General features: G+C 43.5%; 1 protein-coding gene across 1 annotated transcript in view; it reads right to left on the bottom strand.

Annotated features, from left to right (window-relative positions):
- The window catches only part of GPC6 (glypican 6), a 1,277,347-nt gene that overhangs the window by 26,097 nt on the left and 1,233,214 nt on the right, over window positions 1–18,036 (bottom strand). The window lies entirely within an intron of this gene.

Raw genomic sequence — 18,036 nt, forward strand, 5'->3', positions numbered from 1 at the left:
GCACTAATACAATAGCACTGGTGTCCTTATACAAAGGGGGGCTTTGACCACGGCGGTGTGCACAGAGACGCAGGAAGAAAACATTCGTCTACAGGCCAAGGAGAGAAACCTGGACAAAATCCTTTCCTCACAGCCCTCAGAAGCAACCAAGCCTGTTGACACCTCGATTTTCGACTTCTAGCCTCCAGAACTATGAGACCACACATTTCTGTGGTTTAAGCCACCCACACCTCATTGTGACAGCCTGGCAGACCTATACAGCATCCTAGAAGGGAGGACCACTCACACTTGTGATCAGTGGCCTTTGGAAACAAAGGATTCTGTGTTTACTGTGGATGGAGTACAGATCTGAGAAAACACTTCAACGATCCGTTGTCAGGTTTAAGAGGAAACTCACAAAAAAATGAAAGAGCTTTTCGTGTTGTCCCTAGTTCTATTTCTCAGTAGTTCCAGAACCGTACGTACAGTTTTTGGTCCTTGCTTATTTGTGATTCTGATGATGACAGAGATTTCAGCCCTGGGAAATGCCTGTTCACCAGTCAGGTACTAAAGATGACCAGAATGTTGAACCTAAGACCTTGATACATATCCTTGAATGGTGTGATGTTATTTTTGTTTTGGAGCGTAAGTGATGATATTCCAAAGACTGGCTTATACTCAGTAAATCTCAGGGTAGCTTAAAAACTACACTCTCTGATTTGCTCCACTGGTTCTGACTTTGGTCCATAGACTGCCCCCTTGGCCCTCCTTCCAGCAAATCTGACTGCCTAAAAAGCGTTAGCCACTTAGTCGTGTCTGACTCTTTGCTATAGACCCCATGGACTATAGCCCGCCAGGCTCCTCTGTCCATGGAATTCTCCAGTGGGTAACCATGCCCTCCTCCAGAAGATCTTCGAAACCCAGGGGTGAAACCTGGGTCTCCTCATTTCAGACAGATTTTTTTCACTGTCTGAACCACCAGGGAAGCCCCTCTGACTGGCTAAAGGGACTACAGTGATGCTAGTCCTTTTCTGCTCACCATTCTTAGCACAGATGTATATGCATATTGTCACTGGTTTAAAAAATTTTTTTGTTTTAAATATGTGTACCCATTTCTGTCCAGTCATAGGTGGACGGACACTCTCTGTTTAACAACTACTCAAAAAACTTCAAATCCCCGAAACCCCAACTAAGAAATGTTGAAAACATGACAGAAAAATCACTGTTCTGCAGCTATCTCATAGTAATTGATCTCAGTGAGTATCATCAATAGATTCTGTTGTGGGTTGAATTGTGTCCACCCTAAAAGATGGATTCTGCTCACTAGTACCTGTGAATGTGAACTTGACCTTATTTGGAAATAAAATCTTTGTAGATGATCAAGTTAAAATGGGGTCATTAGGGTGGGCCCTAATCCAAAATGACTTTGTTCTTATCAAAAAGGGAGTTTTAGATACAGAGATACCCACAGGTAGGAAACCCTGCGGAGAGGAAGGCAGAGATTGGGATAATGCTTCTATAAGCCAAGGAACACCAGCGATGGCCAGTGAGCCACCAGAAGACAGGGGACTAGCCTGGGACAGACTCTCCCTCTTGGAAAAGAACAGCCCTGCTGACACTGGGGTCTCAGACTTCCAGCCTCTAGACTGTGAAAAATTAAGTTTCTTTTATTGTAAGCCACCCAGTTGGTGATCATGCAGTCCTAGACAACTAGCACAAGTGCAAAGAATACTGGCTAAAAGTTTGATGGGGAACAGGATATTTACACAATCCCAGAGCATCCCCTGGACCTTCCCTAATGGCTCAGTGGTAAAGAATCTGCCTGCCAATGCAGGAGACATGGGTTCAATCCCTGGGTCAGGAAGATCCCCTGGAGAAGGAAATGGCAACCCATTCCATTATTCGTGCCTGGGAAAACCCATTGACAGAGGAGCCTGGCTGGCTACAGTTCGGGGCAGTGTCATAAGAGAGTCAGACACAACTGAGTGACTAAACAACAACAAAGCATTTCCCACAGATCACTTATTATTACAAGAGGACAAGTGGTCGTCACTTTACAGGGCGGAAACCTGGCAGCCCCCAACTTAACCAAGCGATCAGTCATGGAACAGCTTGGTACTGGGTACCTCCAGGTGTGATGGGATAGTATCAAAACATCACTTATGCAGCAAAAATTCATAACCTCAATCCAATCATGAGGACACAGTAGACAAACCCCAACTAAAGGATGTTTTACAAAACAGCTGGTCTGTATTCCTTAAAAATGTCAGTCATAAAAGATACAGAAAAGCTGAAGAGTTCGTCTAGGTTAAGGAGACTAAGAGACATGGTGTCCAAATACAGTGGATGCCTCTGGATTGGACGATTGGAAAAATAATTGTGTAAAAGGATATGTTTAGTTGGAAAAATTTGCACACTGACTCTATATTAGATAATAATATTGTATCAATGTTAAATTTCCTGAGTATGGACTCCTACTGTGATAACACCGGAGAATGTCAAGTTCTTAGGAGATACACATCGGAGTACATAGAACTAAAGAGATATGATTTCCACAACTTACCCTAGAATGGTTCAGGAATAATAAATATAAAACATACAGATGTATAGAGCAAGAGAGAGTGAGAAAGCAAATGGAAGCAATTTTTAATAATTGGTGAATCTAGAAGGAGATATATTTTTTTTTCAAAAATTGCAATTTTTCAGTAAGTTTGAATTTTTAAAAAAATGTCAAAAATAAAATCCTTCACATGTGATTTGTTCAGCAGAGTGCCATTCTGATGTCCCTAACCTCTAACCTGGACTATTCCCTTAGGCCACTTATCCTTACTGTTCTCAAATGCAAACCCCAGAGGGAGAAACATGTATTACATATTTATCGCTAGTTCAGAAAATGGCCACCAGCTTCAGAATGGAAATACTGTAGGATCTATTCCATCCCACAATAGATACACCAAGAATGAGCCTTCTCTTTTCCGCTTATTTCATACAGAAACTCCACCTTTAAGCTGTGGGAGTCTGAACCAGTTATATACATTTTCCCACACAGGGAAAGAAGAAAATTGCATGACATCCCACAGGTATCTCATTTTTCCATATTTGCCAAATTTAAATGTATATTATGCTGCTTTTTCTTTAAATCAAACTCAAGCATTGTATCTTTCATGGTTTATTCTCAACACCACCCCATCCTCTGACCCCCACGAGACTTGGATGGAACTTTCTGTGTTCCAAGAGGGCCCTCATTCATGATTCTGAGTACTGATCGCTCCAATCCTTTATAATTGGCTTATTTTTCCGATTCTCAGAGCACATGCTTCTTGAAGGTAGGGACAGGGTTCTAATTTGTCTTTATTCTCAGTGCTTAGAAGGGGTTGGGTGACCGACCATCCCATTTTGCCTAGGACTTAGGGGGATCACGGAGAAGGCAATGGCAAGCCACTCCAGTACTCTTGCCTAGAAAATCACATGAATGGAGGAGCCTGGTGGGCTGCAGTCCGTGGGGCCGCTACTAGTCAGACACGACTGAGCGACTTCACTTTCATTTTTCACTTTCACACATTGGAGAAGGAAATGGCAACTCACTCCAGTGTTCTTGCCTGGAGAATCCCAGGGACGGCGGAGCCTGGTTGGCTGCCGTCTGTGGGGTCGCACAGAGTCAGACACGACTGAAGCAACTTAGCAGCAGCAGCAGCAGCAGCTAGGGGGATCACTAATTTTTAGTGCAAAAACTGAAAAGTCCTGGGCAAACTGAGATGAGTTAGACACACAGGTTTCAGCATACAGTATGTGTTCAATAAATGTTGGTTGAGAAAATCACTTATGCAGCAAAAATTCAGACTTCCAGCCTCCAGACTGTGAAAAATTAAGTTTCCATTATTGTAAGCCACCCAGTTGGTGATTATGCAGTCCTAGCAAACTAGCACAAGTGCAAAGACTTGTACAGGGTCACAGACCTTATAGTTAACAGAAAATAGTTGAGGGTCACACCATGTGGGCTCTTATCTCAAAAGGACCAGGAGGCCTTGAGGCTCCCCCCAGGACTTGTATTAATATCTGCCTTAGTGAGGAGTGTGGGTCTCTTCTGGCCATTCACAGAGCACATTTTCTAATCAGGTCGTGTTCACTCTGGCATTTCAGAAGCCAGGCATTTTCATTGTGAAATCGAAGGTGATAACGGCAAAGAAGCAGTAAGAGATGCAAAAGCTGTTTTAACATTCTGCACGAAAACACCGTCCAATTCACTTCCAGACTGGAGTGGTGAGGCAGACAGCTGAAAAAAATGGACACTATTAGCCACCGGAGAGGAATATGCCTTTGATTCTAAAGAATAGCTGGATGATTGCCCTCAGTTTTTTAGTATTAAGAAAATCTTTCAGTTCTCACCTCGTTTAGAAATATTTTTTCATTTTCCTGGTGGCTCAGACAGTAAAGAATCTGCCTGTAATGGGGGAAACCTGGGTTTGATCCCTGGGTCAGGAAGATCGCCTGGAGAAGGGAATGGTAACCCACTCCAGTATTCTTGTCTGGAGAATTCAATGGGCAGAGGAACCTGGCAGACTACAGCCCACGGGGTAGCAAAGTGTCACACACGACTGAGCGACTAACACTTTGAATACTTTTCTTTTTGAGTAATAATGTAACTTTTCTGTAGCTCTAGATCTGAGTTTTGTTGTGTGCTAAGCTTCATGTTAGCAAGGACTCTTGGTGGAAATACATCACTAACAATAAGAATGAGGTCTGATTCATTAATAACACAAACTTGACGGAAACAAAGACCTGGGATCAAATGAGAATTTCTAACTTCTTTTCCCTGCTTCCCAAATGAACTCTCTCTAATACTTGCAAATTATATTTACCACTTATCCAGTGTTACATGCGGAGAAGGCAATGGCAAGCCACTCCAGTACTCTTGCCTAGAAAATCCCATGGATGGAGGAGCCTGGTAGGCTGCAGTCCGTGGTGTCGCTAAGGGTCAGACACGACTGAGCGACTTCACTTTCACTTTTCACTTTCACACATTGGAGAAGGAAATGGCAACCCACTCCAGTGTTCTTGCCTGGAGAATCCCAGGGACGGGGGAGCCTGGTGGGCTTCCGTCTATGGGGTCACACAGAGTCGGACACGACTGAAGTGACTTAGCAGCAGCAGCAGTGTTACATGAGGAATACTATACTGAATATTAGAAAGATCTGTGTACTAAATACTTTCCATCTATGCTACTGATAGGTTGTGAAAGTTAAACAACAATTTCTGTTATGCCACAGGAATCTGATCCGGACAGACTGGGAGAATCTGAGCCTTCTGATCAAACATACCCGGACTCGACTCTGATTTCTGACTCAGTTTCAACAACTGGCTGCAGTAAAGGCAGACCCTCAGTTTAAAGCCTGTGAAGGGTCCTGAATGCTTAGCGATAGAAACACGGTGGTACCATTTTCATACCCACCCTACAGAACTGTACAATTACACAGAAGAGAGAGGCAGGCAACAAGGTGGAAAGACTGTTGAAATCAAAGGGTTCAGTAAAAACAAAGAGCAGAAAGAAGGACTGTCCAAGCACTGTCATCTGATAACTTCATTCAATAGGTAATCTTGCCCCAGATATTTACCTTGAATCTTATGGGGCTCCTGACTTAACAGCTTGCAGTTTACAGGAAATATTAGGAATAGAAGTATAAATTAAGTAACACCATAAATGAATGATCAGACACATCCAGTATGGGGGATATTATATAAGACAAGCTGGCTTTGACTTTTCAAAAGAAGAGGGAAAACAATAAAGGGAAATTTTTGTAAATGAAAAAAAAAACCAAAACCCTCTAAAAGCGTAACAACCCAATGCTGTGTGAAGACATTAACAGAATCTTGGATCTGGAGATGGGTACCAAGGGATAAGAGAGCTTTGAGATAATTGGAGAATTTTGAATATATAATAGATAGTGGATGATATTATTGAATTTCTGCTACTATTTTTAAGTGTAATCCTGACATTGTGGTTGTGTAGGAGACTGTCCTTGCTTTTAGAAGATTCACAAGGAGGTATTCAGAGACAGGTGTTATTTTGTCTTAGACTTGAAAATAGCAAAAAAGTTAACCATGATTGAATCTACATAAAGAACACATGGATGTAAATTTTATTATTTTTCCATCCATTTTAGTGTCATTGGAAAACGTTAACAATAGCAGAAAGTTAGGAAAAGAAATAAGACTTTACTGTCAGGACACAGGATGTTTAAGAGCCTTGCTATATTCAGCCTAGGGCAGTAATTGACTCAAAACAATTGGAGGCTAACTGGGAGCTTTCTTAGAGCTAAAGCATTTACATTCAATCTTCACAACTCTGTGCTGAAATATTACTCCCTGCTTGCAACTAGGAAAAGGGGGATTAGAGAGGTGAAAAAACTGGCCATACATCTAGTCAGTGCAAGTTAAAGTGAAGCTTGCTCGGTAATGTCTGACTTGTTGCGACACCATGGACTATACAGTCTGTGGAATTCTCCAGGCTAGAATACTGGAGTGGGAGCCTTTCCCTTCTCCAGGGGATCTTCCCAACCCAAGGATCAAACCCAGGTCTCGCACATTATGTGCAGATTCTTTACCAGTTGAGCCACAAGGGAAGCCCATCTAGTCAATAGTGGAGAGGAAATTCAAATTCAAACACAGACTTTAGAATTGTTACTTTTAACGACTCAGCTTGATAAGGGTGTTGCCTACAGCCATGGTCTCCAGCTTGTATTTGCTGGGGATTGGTGATGGGGTGTTGTCTACATCCTTAGGGGTGGACAAGATGATTCAGTGTGATTCAAGACAAAGACATTAGAACTTCTATTTCTATTTTTAAATATAAAAATATAAGGGGAGTTAAGCCTTTCTAGTATTTAATTTCATCTATCTACAGATTGACATGTCTTCAATGAGTTCACATGGCACTGGCAGTTTCTCAATTATCCTGTAGAAAGAGTGAGATTTCTACATTGGGAAAAGGCTTGGAATGGATCTTCCTCTCCCCTCGTTAGCTTGCTCCTAGGGTACTGAAGTCTATCACAGTTCATATGTGCTGGTTAAATGTATCTATAGATTAGATGATGCAGTTTTAACTAACTCATTAAATGGACCAGTGACTTAAAATGACTTTTGCAAAGAAACTTTGGATTTCTTTCTTCTCAATCAGGGCAAGCACAAGGAAACAACAATAAAATGGCAGGCATGACATAGCCCTCCCATCAGCAACTTCACAAAGTACAAATAATAAAGCTTCTGCATTTTCTTTCACTTTTCAAAAGTTTCTATTTTTTGGCATAAGTTTCACAAGGTACAGAATATACTAGTGTAGCGGTGTTATCTATAATTTATGCAGAAGTAGTTATAAATATCCTGGGTATCTATGATTCTGAATTTTTGCTGATAGAGAAGTGAGAGTCAAAAGAAAGGAAAAAAAAAAAAATTGGAGCTTGCTAGTCTGTAGCCCAGGGACTGACACAATATACTTTGAATCCCTGACTTAGCAAGCAAAAACATTCAGTGAAATCTGTTTAATGAGATAGGAAGAGAGATCCTGCATAAGTCATCAGCGTGTCTGTGCTCAGTTGTATCAGACTTTGTGACCCCATGGGACTGAAGCCCGCCAAGCTCCCCTCTCCATGGGATTTCCCAGGCGAGAATACTGGAGTGGGTTGCCACTCCTGAGGGGATCTTCTTAACCCACGGATCGAACCTGCGTCTCTTGTGTCTTCTGCACTGGCAGGAGAATTCTTTACCCTGTGCCACCGGGAAGCCCCCTCCACCAGCCTTCATGAGTTAGGGAAATGTATTTATTATAATTTAGAAAAAGTTCCAATACATTGGTTAAATAAGAAAAATGGCTTTTGTTTATCCGTTAAACACTTCATATATGCTTTATGTTAAGTTAGGATTTCTGCTACCCACTGGGGATACAAACATAGCTGGTACAGAGTCCCTGTGCTTGAAGGATACTAGCTTCCCTGGCTAGAGGCTGGTGAACAGACACAAAACAAGTAGGACAGTCACAGGTAAGCAAAGGGCTCTGGGGGCACTGACATCAATTTGTCTGGAAGTTTCCTTCCCAACCAAATAAAACTTTGCTGACATTTGCTTTCGGGTGGCTGCTGAACTCGGCCATAGGGACGATTAGGAAGCTGGATAATTAGTCATTTCTATCCAGAGGGAAAAAAAAGCACAAAATGCATTATGTCCTCCCACGTCTTTGCTCCAATGATGGGCTGGTTGATCCACGCACAAGTCATTGCTTTTCACCACCATTCTGGTCTTTAGCTCCTCATTTTGCTGAGGAGCATCTGTGCTTTCCTGACTCCAGGAGACTTGGTAAACAGCACTGTGCATTTCCTGAGTGCTCAAGAAATTTCTGTTGAATGAATAAATATATAGCAGCATTGCCAGTTATCTGCCAAGGGAAGTAAGATTTCAGAAATGGTCCATTATCTGCCCTGGTGGCTCAGTGGTAAAGAATCTGCCTGCCAATGCAGGAGACGTGGGTTCAATCCCTGGGTCTGGAAGATCCCCTGGAGGAGGAAATGGCAACCCACTCCAGTGTTCTTGCATGGAAATCCCCATGGACAGAGGAGCCTGGAGGGCTACAGTCCATGGGCTTGCAAAGAGTCAGACAAGACTTACTGATTAAACCACCAACTGCCAGCAACTGCCAGCTGGATTTTCCTTTGGAGAGAAAGGAAGACATGGGTACATTCAGTCAAGCTTTCTGAAGAAAGTGCTTTCCCCTGACCTGGTCACTCTCAAGGGACAGGGGGATCGGAGATGATCCCTCCAGTCCTCTAAGTGGGATTCTAGTCTCCTGCCATTTTGAAGGTGGAGAAGGCAATGGCAACCCACTCCAGTACTCTTGCCTGGAAAATCCCATGGACGGAGGAGTTTGGTAGGCTGCAGTCCATGGGGTCGCTGATGATTGAGCAACTTCACTTTCACTTTCCACTTTCATGCATTGGAGAAGGAAATGGCAACCCACTCCAGTGTTCTTGCCTGGAGAATCCCAGGGACGACAGAGCCTGGTGGGCTGCCGTCTATGGGGTCGCACAGAGTCGGACACGACTGAAGTGACTTAGCAGCAGCAGCAGCCATCTTGAATATCATTCCAGGTGTAATTTACACAGGTAAGATGGAAAAGACTTAGAGATCTCAGAGACAGTCTGGGCAAAGGGAAAAAACATGAGAATTTAACTAAAACAATGCAAGGAGACCCATCTTACACAGTCTGCAATCCTTATCAAGACATACCATGTCCAGTATTTTGCCTTTGATTTTCTAAGCCAGTGACCTGTTAAATGTTGATGGGGAGCTTTTCAACTTTGTTATTACCTTTGGTTCTATGTGGATTCTTCAACGGGGCGTATGATATCTCTTCCAAGAGACTTTGCCCATGGCTCTCTATCTATTTCCTGAGGCCCATCTGCTCTGGACTTTTTCGATCCTCTGGATCTTGCATATGAAGTATGAGACATGAACTGTCAGAAGACCCCCTGCTATCCTCTCTCAATCGTGCCAGGACCAGAATTCGGTTCACTGGATACCTGTTGTGTGTACCTGGCCGGATGCCCTATCTGCTCATGACTTCAGAAAGACTGCTATGTGTCTGTGTCATCTGTATGGGAACATAATATAACTGGATGTAAATAATATATACCATATCTTTAGAAAAAAGATGGTTAATATTTAAAGGGCTATGCACTAAATAATACATGTTGAGGGGGGAAAGAAAACAATTTGAATATTTTATAGGCTGAAGGTCATTTGTTAGCTTAGGAAAACAATCTATTTAAAGAAACAAAGGGAGCCTTATTTTTGCCTCTTGAACAAGACCACTTTGGTCAAGTTAAGGGAAATTCACAATACATAATACCACTTTTGCAACCCGAGAGTTTAATAATCTGGCTTCAGAGATGGTGACCTCATCCAGCTTTACTCTAGAGAACAATGCTCTTTTCTTAGAGCACCAAGTCATTCGATTCACATTGTCAACCTGCATTGGAATTCGGGCCGTGCTCCACCTCCAGTGCCCAGACACTGGTCTGAGTGCACGTGTTCACGACTGCAGTAAGTCCCCTACCTTAAAAGTTGTGAACTTTCAAAGATGTGAACACGCATCTGGTTCTAACAAGGAACCAGAACCTATGCCACCAACGTCAGGTGTGAGTGAAATCGCCTGCCCTCCGTCTCCTATCGCTGAAGATCCTTCAGCTCTCCCACCCCCCACCCTCCTCTGGTCTGAAACGTTTCCCATCTGTTCATTCAAGGCCAACCCCTGTATGCCAGCTGTTGAACTGTACTACTGTACTTTTCAAGGTACAATATTGCAAGATTAAACATGTTTTTACTTTTTGTTTGCTCTTTCAATGTATTAGGTAACTACTGGTAAAGAACCCAGCTGCCAATGCAGGAGACATAAGAGATGCGGGTTTGATCCCTGGGCTGGAAAAGATCCCTTGGAGGAGGGCATGGCATCCCACTCCAGTATTCTTGCCTGGAGAATCCTATGGACAGAGGAGACTGGCTGGTTACAGTCCATGGGGTCGCAAAGAGTTGTACACGGCTGAGGTGACTTAGCACGCATGCACGCGTGAAAAGCATTATAAACCTATTACAGTACAGTACTAAACAGCCAGTTGTGTTAGTTGAGTACGTGCGTGAGTGCGCTAAGTCGCTTCAGTCATGTCCACCTTTGCGGCCCTATGGACTGTAGCCCGCCAGGCTCCTCTGTCCTTAGGATTCTCCAGGCAAGAATACTGGAGCGGGTTGCCGTGCCCTCCTCAGGTGGGACCTAAGCTAACTTCATTGGACCTACAAACAAATGGACCTATGAACTCACTCTTGGAACAGAACTTGTTCACGTGCAGGGGACTTACTGTTCTCACTTGACAACACATCCAGACAGCCTGTAATAGAGTATTGAAAGCTCCGATGTCTCAGAGTGAATGCTAATTTTTAAAATGTGGTCAAATATCCATGAATACAATCTTCCTAATATTCCTGAGAAAGTGAGGGTTGCTGATGCCATTTAGGTCAATCCAGAGGCTAAAGACACAAAAAAGGCTTAATCTACTTGCTTGATTTAGGTCAAAGCTTGAATTCAAGTCCAGTCTTCTGATATGGCTCTTAGTATCCTATTCACTAGAACATCAGTTTTCCATTTATTCTGATTCAGTGAAACTCTTTGGTGTTATTTTCAGATCTCAGATTGTCCTTGTCTATGGTATAGTGTGGGCTTCCCTGGAGGCTCATAAAAATCTGCCTGCCAATGTAGGAGATGCAGGTTCAATCCCTGGGTCGGGAAGATCCCCTGGAGAAGGAAATGACAACCCACTCCAGTATTTTGCCTGGGAAATCCTATGGACAGAGGAGCCTGACGGGCTATAATCCATGGGGTCATAAAGAGTTAGTGACTAAACAATGAAAACTTAGTATAGTGTTTCAGTAGGCTCTGGAATGCTTGGAAAAATCACTGGTTACACGTGTTCTTTCTGGAAGCTTCTAAATTGGTCTTGGGGATGGCAGCAGGGTCCTGTTAGATGAGGTTTATCAGTGAACTCAAAGCAGACTTTGGGCATATAACACTGTCACCCAGCTCTCTGCTGAGGACTTGAGTCACAAGACAATCTAAAACCAGTCTTGTGTTCGGGGCTTTCTCAGACATCCCCAGGGAATTCCACAGCCCATTCCCAGCCGTTACCATGTGACATATCCTCGATCCTGTGGAATGGTACTTTTCACATTACTTGCCAAGGAGACAAACACACATGCGTTTTGTAGGAAAAACTAAGATGGATGAAAACACTGGTAGGAAGTGAGAGACTCGCTGAAGTTTCGAAAGGCCACTGCTTAGTTTTGTGGAGTTTCTCAGAGGATTGAAAATTGGATGAAAAATTTAAAGAGCCGGCAACATCCCCTCAGGCTTCAGGTTTGGAGTTTCTCAGCTACAGGATGACACTGTGTTAAGGGCATGACCTTGAAAAGACAGATGGGGTTCTCTTCTGGCAAAACACTGGTCCTCAAAGTGGAATAAAGATGGGAAAAAATTTTTTTCCTTTGCTGTTCAGGTCAGATCTTTGCAGCAGACCTTAAGAAAACAAAAGCAGAGTTTCAAATGTTCACGCCTTGTGACTAATATCCTGTTGGTATCTCATCCCTTTATGGCACCTCTTACACATCCTCAAGGGATGGCACAGTTTGACATCAAAATGATATTGAACTCAAGAGTGAAAAGCAAAAGGCAGGAAGATGTTTGGTCGGCAGAAATACACGTGAAATCAAAGTGTTACTTTGCACAGTGGGTACCTAAATTGTGGCACTATTTACTTCTCAAGACTGAAAAGAGAAATAACTTCAAGAAGTGGTTTTGATCACTGAATCATGGAAAATAGAGGCTCAGCATGCCCCAACTTTTCTAGAACTATCTTGACAGCTACTCATCTAGACTCCATTTAAACATTTCCAATGACAGACATCAGTGCTGAGAGGAAGAGGACTCAGGATCTGATTCCTGACCCAGCGCAAGTCACTGCTCCTCTCTGAACAGTTTCTTCGTGCACAAGGCTTGATCACAAAGCATAAGAGTGTTCTTGCTTCTCCTCCTGTGATTGGCACCGAGTGGGAGCCCCAACTTTCCCTCTTGCTTTGCTCTGTTCCTTTGCAATCACAGTTAGCTTCAATTGCCAAGAGCAGGTTCTGTTCTTTTCTGCTCATCACCCAGTAGAATCTCCTTTGGATTCATTTTTGACCCTAGGTCTGTCCAACCCCTGCTCTTTTGCTCTCTGATCCCAGCTTTTGAGACCAGCTCTGTCCTCCTTGGTTGCTGCTGCTGCTGCTAAGTCACTTCAGTCGTGTCCGACTCTATGTGACCCCAGAGACAGCAGCCCACCAGGCTCCCCCGTCCCTGGGATTCTCCAGGCAAGAACACTGGAGTGGGTTGCCATTTCCTTCTCCAATGCATGAGAGTAAACAGTGAAAGTGAAGTCGCTCAGTCGTCCGACTCTTAGCGACCCCATGGACTGCAGCCTACCAGGCTCCTCTGTCCATGGGATTTTCCAGGCAACAGTACTGGAGTGGCTTGCCATTGCCTTCTTTGGTCTTTATCACTTCTCGGGCATTATTTTGGCCATGCAGGTAGACTTAAGAGATGTGCGTTTGATTCTTGGGTCCGGAAGATCCCCTGGAGGAGGGCATGGCAAACCACTCCAGCATTCTTGCCTGGAGAATGCCATGGACAGAGGAGCCTGGGGGGTTACAGCGTATAGGGCTGCAGAGTTGAATGCAACTGAAGCGACTTAGCATGCATGGTGCAGACATCCCCAAGGAGCTTTCTGAAATCTAGATCAGGGGTCCCCAGTCTCTGGGCCACGGACTGGTTCCAGTCCCTGGTCTGTTAGGAACCGGGCAGTACAGCAGGAAGTGAGCGGCGGGTGAGCGAGTGAAACTTCATCTATATTTACAGCTGCTCCCCACCGCCTGAATTCCACCTGTCAGATCAGGGGCTCCCACTGATTCTGCATCATGGTGAGCTGTATACTTATTTCATTATATAACAATGTAATAATAGCAGAAATAAAGAGCACAATAAATGTAACGTGCTTGAATTCTCCCGAAACCATCCCCCACCCCTGGGTCCATGGAAAAACTGTCTTCAAAACTTGTCTTTCATCAGGGATGAAATCAGTCCCTGATGCCAAAAAGGTTGGGGACAACTGACCTAGAGCATGAATTGTGACCAGTGCCGATTCTAAGTTGGGTTATTAGACCATGCGGTTTTCATGGTGCAGAACACTCTCAGAGGCAGGCTCAAAAGAAGAGAAAGAATTCAGAATTTCTAGCAGTTACAAAAGGCACATGGAAGCAGTTTGGATATTTAAAGACTGACTTCTTCCAATATCATTTATCCGATCACTTTCGGAAGTTCTTTGCGCCTTGAAAAGCAGATTGCCCTCTCTTAGCCTCAGTTTCCTGATATAGCTAACAAGGTCATGGCAGTGCTGGGAACAATCCCTTTGTATAGGACCAATCTGGAAATTACCACTAATACAGGAGGGCTAGAGAAAGTTGATATATTTAATAGCTCAATTTTGCCAACATGAAAAAAAGCTTGACGTTCTGAACATCCAGTCTTGCTGAAAAATTCTGATTCTTTGCCAACTATTACTTTAAAAGTGCCATCGCCCCATGAGAAGGGTCTTTGACAATACTCAGAGAACCCACATAGAGTCTCTAACTTGTCCTGTGATTGAGATACAGCAGTGATTCTGTTCAGCTCATAACCACCTGATGTGACTCTTAAAATGTTGCATTCTTGTCTTCAGGGAATGAAATCCAGGATCTTACGAGTATGTCTGCTAATTTAAAAAGGGAAAGGAGGCATGGCAAAGCATTACACTTCAAGTTGAGGCATTGCTGACTATTTTAGGATCCGTCATTTAATTCTAAAGGTTTAGGATTGTATTCTTTCTCAGCAAAGTTGAGAAGTAGATGTGGATTTTGGTCTTTTGCTCTCAAGTCACTATAGATATTTGGAACTTACTAAGGAATGAGGAACCGCGTTTCGCTCTTGCAAGATTGGTGCAATTGAGCAGGGCCTTCTTAAGTAAGATATTACAAACATGATTTTATCCAACAGCGAGAGTACCCACAAGGAGGAATACACATTGGAAAAATAATTTAGGTACAGCACAGAAAAATATTTAGCAAGTGGTGGATGGAAATCAGATTTATCTAAATTCTAAAACCATTTAGGGTAGATATGGGTTGCCCTAAGTCTCTTATGGAGTAGGCAATAAAAAGCATACAAATCCCTGTTGGGCATGCGTGATTTGATTTACACTCAGCTATGTAGATCAATCCTGGGTGTTCACTGGAAGGGCTGATGCTAAAGCTGAAACTCCAATACTTTGGCCACCTCATGCGACGAGTTGACTCACTGGAAAAGACTCTGATGCTGGGAGGGATTGGGGGCAGGAGGAGACGGGGACGACAGAGAATGAGATGGCTGGATGACATCACTGACTCGATGGACATGAGTCTGAGTGAACTCCGGGAGTTGGTGATGGACAGGGAGGCCTGGCATGCTGTGATTCATGGGGTCGCAGAGAGTCGGACACGACTGAGCGACTGAACTGAACTGATGTAGATTTGTCCTGTATGGTGCAAAATAAATGCTATTTGTGCATCTTTGGCATTCTATTTATAATAGAACACAATGTTCTGCCTTTTCCGTCATGGATTTATTTGGGAACTAGTTCGTTTAACCGCCAGTGATTTCAGCCTAAGGGGATTTGAGGAAGAGCAGAATTAGATGGTAACAGGTGCACCCAGGTGTATCAGTTACGGGACCCAAGTATGTCTTTGATCTCTAACCAGCGTGTTGTCTACACCTTGGAACGAGAAGACACGATTTAGTGGATAATTCCTTCTTCAGGTCTCAACTTCAATATTCTTTCTCTAGGCTCCTCCCTTGACCCCCAGGGTCACTTAGGACCTCCTTCATAAGTGTGGACAGAGACGTCTCTGATCTTATCATGACAATTTCCCCATTCATTGGCATTGTGGGTCGTCCCTCTCTCCAGACTGCAGGTGACATGGGGCAGGGCCTCTGTCCTTTATGTTCAGCACATCCTAGGAGACGGGTGTCCTGTCTGGCACAAGGTCGAGCATTCAATAGATAGATACCCAATGGATAAATAAATGGAAGGATGAATGAATGAAGTAGAGTAGGCAGAGGGAAAACCTCAATTCTGAGTCTCCAAGTTAAACTGTCAATGAAATTTGAATTCTAGATGCTCTTAATTGCAAAATAAATGTTGCCCTAGGGAGGGGCATCTTTTATAAACCTCCTTACCTGATGGAGAAATGGATGTGTAGGGTCTACGTATGAGTAGTTGGTTCAAGTAAACATACACATACACACATTTGTTTAGTGTCTATAATGTACTGGACACAGAATCACATACACGATATCAGATGGTCCTGCCATCAAGGAACTTACTACCTAGTGAGAGAAACAAACTGACGCTTGAATAAGCATAATAAATGACTCACAGGTTTCAGATCGTAGGGTATGATAAGTCAAGTCAATGTTTTACTATCGAGAAGGAGGCAACGTCGAGGGAGGCTTCAAGGAAGAGACGGCAGTTGAATTAAGCCTTAAAGAAGGAGTAGCAATGACAAGCCACTCCAGTACTCTTGCCTAGAAAATCCCATGGATGGAGGAGCCTGGTAGGCTGCAGTCCATGGGGTCGCTAAGGGTCGGACACGACTGAGCGACTTCACTTTCATTTTTCACTTTCACACATTGGAGAAGGAAATGGCAACCCACTCCAGTGTTCTTGCCTGGAGAATCCCAGGGACGGGGGAGCCTGGTAGGCTTCTGTCTATGGGGTCACACAGAGTCGGACACGACTGAAGTGACTTAGCAGCAGCAGCAGCATTCTGCAGGTAGAAAGGTTGGGAAGATCTCTTTTTGGCAGAGGGACCCTGAGAGGCCAAAGTTCATCAATGTGAAGCCTCTTCAATATGTGAGAGAAGCAGAAGTGCCCAGAGTGTGGAGACGTGTTTACTTTAACTGTGACTTTGGCAAAGTTGCCTCATTTTCCAAGTTAGTTTCCAAACGGGGAAACGACTGCCTTTCTCCACCACTCCCCACTCCTACGCTGCCAACTATCTTCTTAAAGACTTAATAACACTTGGTAAGTTAATACATTGTGAGGGCGCTTGGAGCTGGAGGTTCTTAATGAGTAGGAATATCACCATGGAGACAGATGGTACAGGGGGACGAAAGTGCACTCTTTCTGGGAAATCAAGTTCTTACTCCTGGGAGGTAAATTACCTTTTCCTGGGAGCCATCTGGTTACCTTAAAGATCCAATTTACCCCATGGGGGCACCAAGGAGGGGTGCCATTTACTCCCCCTTGTGATTAGAATCCAGTGACATCATTGCACTTGACTTTCACCTTTGCATCCTAACCATCCGGTAACCTAAACAGATTCTCTTGGTCTCCTTCAAGAGATGTCAGAGATTCCCTTTTCTAGCTCCAGTGTGAGAGGAACAATCTTGTAAAAATTGCAGAATGGTCATTCTAGGCGAGGAAACAATGAGTGTCTAAAGCAGCAGCATCCAATAGACATACAATATGAGCCACAAATGCAACTTAAGATTTTCTAGGAGCCATATAGGGGTTCCCTGGTGGCTCAGATGGTAAAGAATCAGCCTGCATTGCAGGAGACCAGAGTTTGGTCCCCCTGGGTCGGGAAGATCCCCTGCAGAAGGGAACGGCTACCCACTCCAGTATTCTTGCCTGGAGAATTCCATGGACAGAAGACTTTTCAGGAGCCATGTAAAAAAAGTAAAGTGAAGTTAATCATACGAATATACTCTGTTTATGCCAATGTATTCAAAATATTATTGTTTCAACATATAATGAGTATGAAAAATTTTAGTGAGATAGTTTACATTCCCTTTTGTGCTAAGTCATAAACATCTGGCGTGTGTTTTATACCTACAGCCCATCTTGATTCAGCCTACAGACATCGCCAGCGCTCAATGGCCATATGTCGCTGGTGGCTGCCATGTTGAGAATGTAGGTCTAAGATCCTTCCTTGGCACATGGAGAGTTGGGGGGCAGTGATGTGGGAGGAGCTGAGTTGTTTAAATGAGTTGAAGGCAGGCTGTTACTTAAAGCTAGAGGACTCTCAGAATGTCTTTCTGAATTCTTTTGGTAGGTGGTACAGCAAGTCCTCTACATATGAATGAGTTATGCTCAGAGAGTACCTTTGTAAGTCCAACACAGTCAGCCTGCGTACCCAACTAACACCATGGGCTATATAGTACTGTACTGTAATAGGTTTATAATACTTTTCAAATACAAATTTGTTTATAATACAAATAGTACATACAAACAAACACAAAAAATAAAGAAAACCGTTCTGATCTTACAGTATAGTACCTTGAAAAATACAGTGTGTGTGTGTGTGCTAAGTCACTTCAGTCATGTCCGATTCTCTGTGACGCTATGGACTGTAACC

This window comes from Moschus berezovskii, chromosome 13 (genome assembly GCF_049115385.1).
Source record: "Moschus berezovskii isolate FMDL1 chromosome 13, NW_MosBer_1.0, whole genome shotgun sequence".
NCBI classification, from domain to species: Eukaryota; Metazoa; Chordata; class Mammalia; order Artiodactyla; family Moschidae; genus Moschus; species Moschus berezovskii.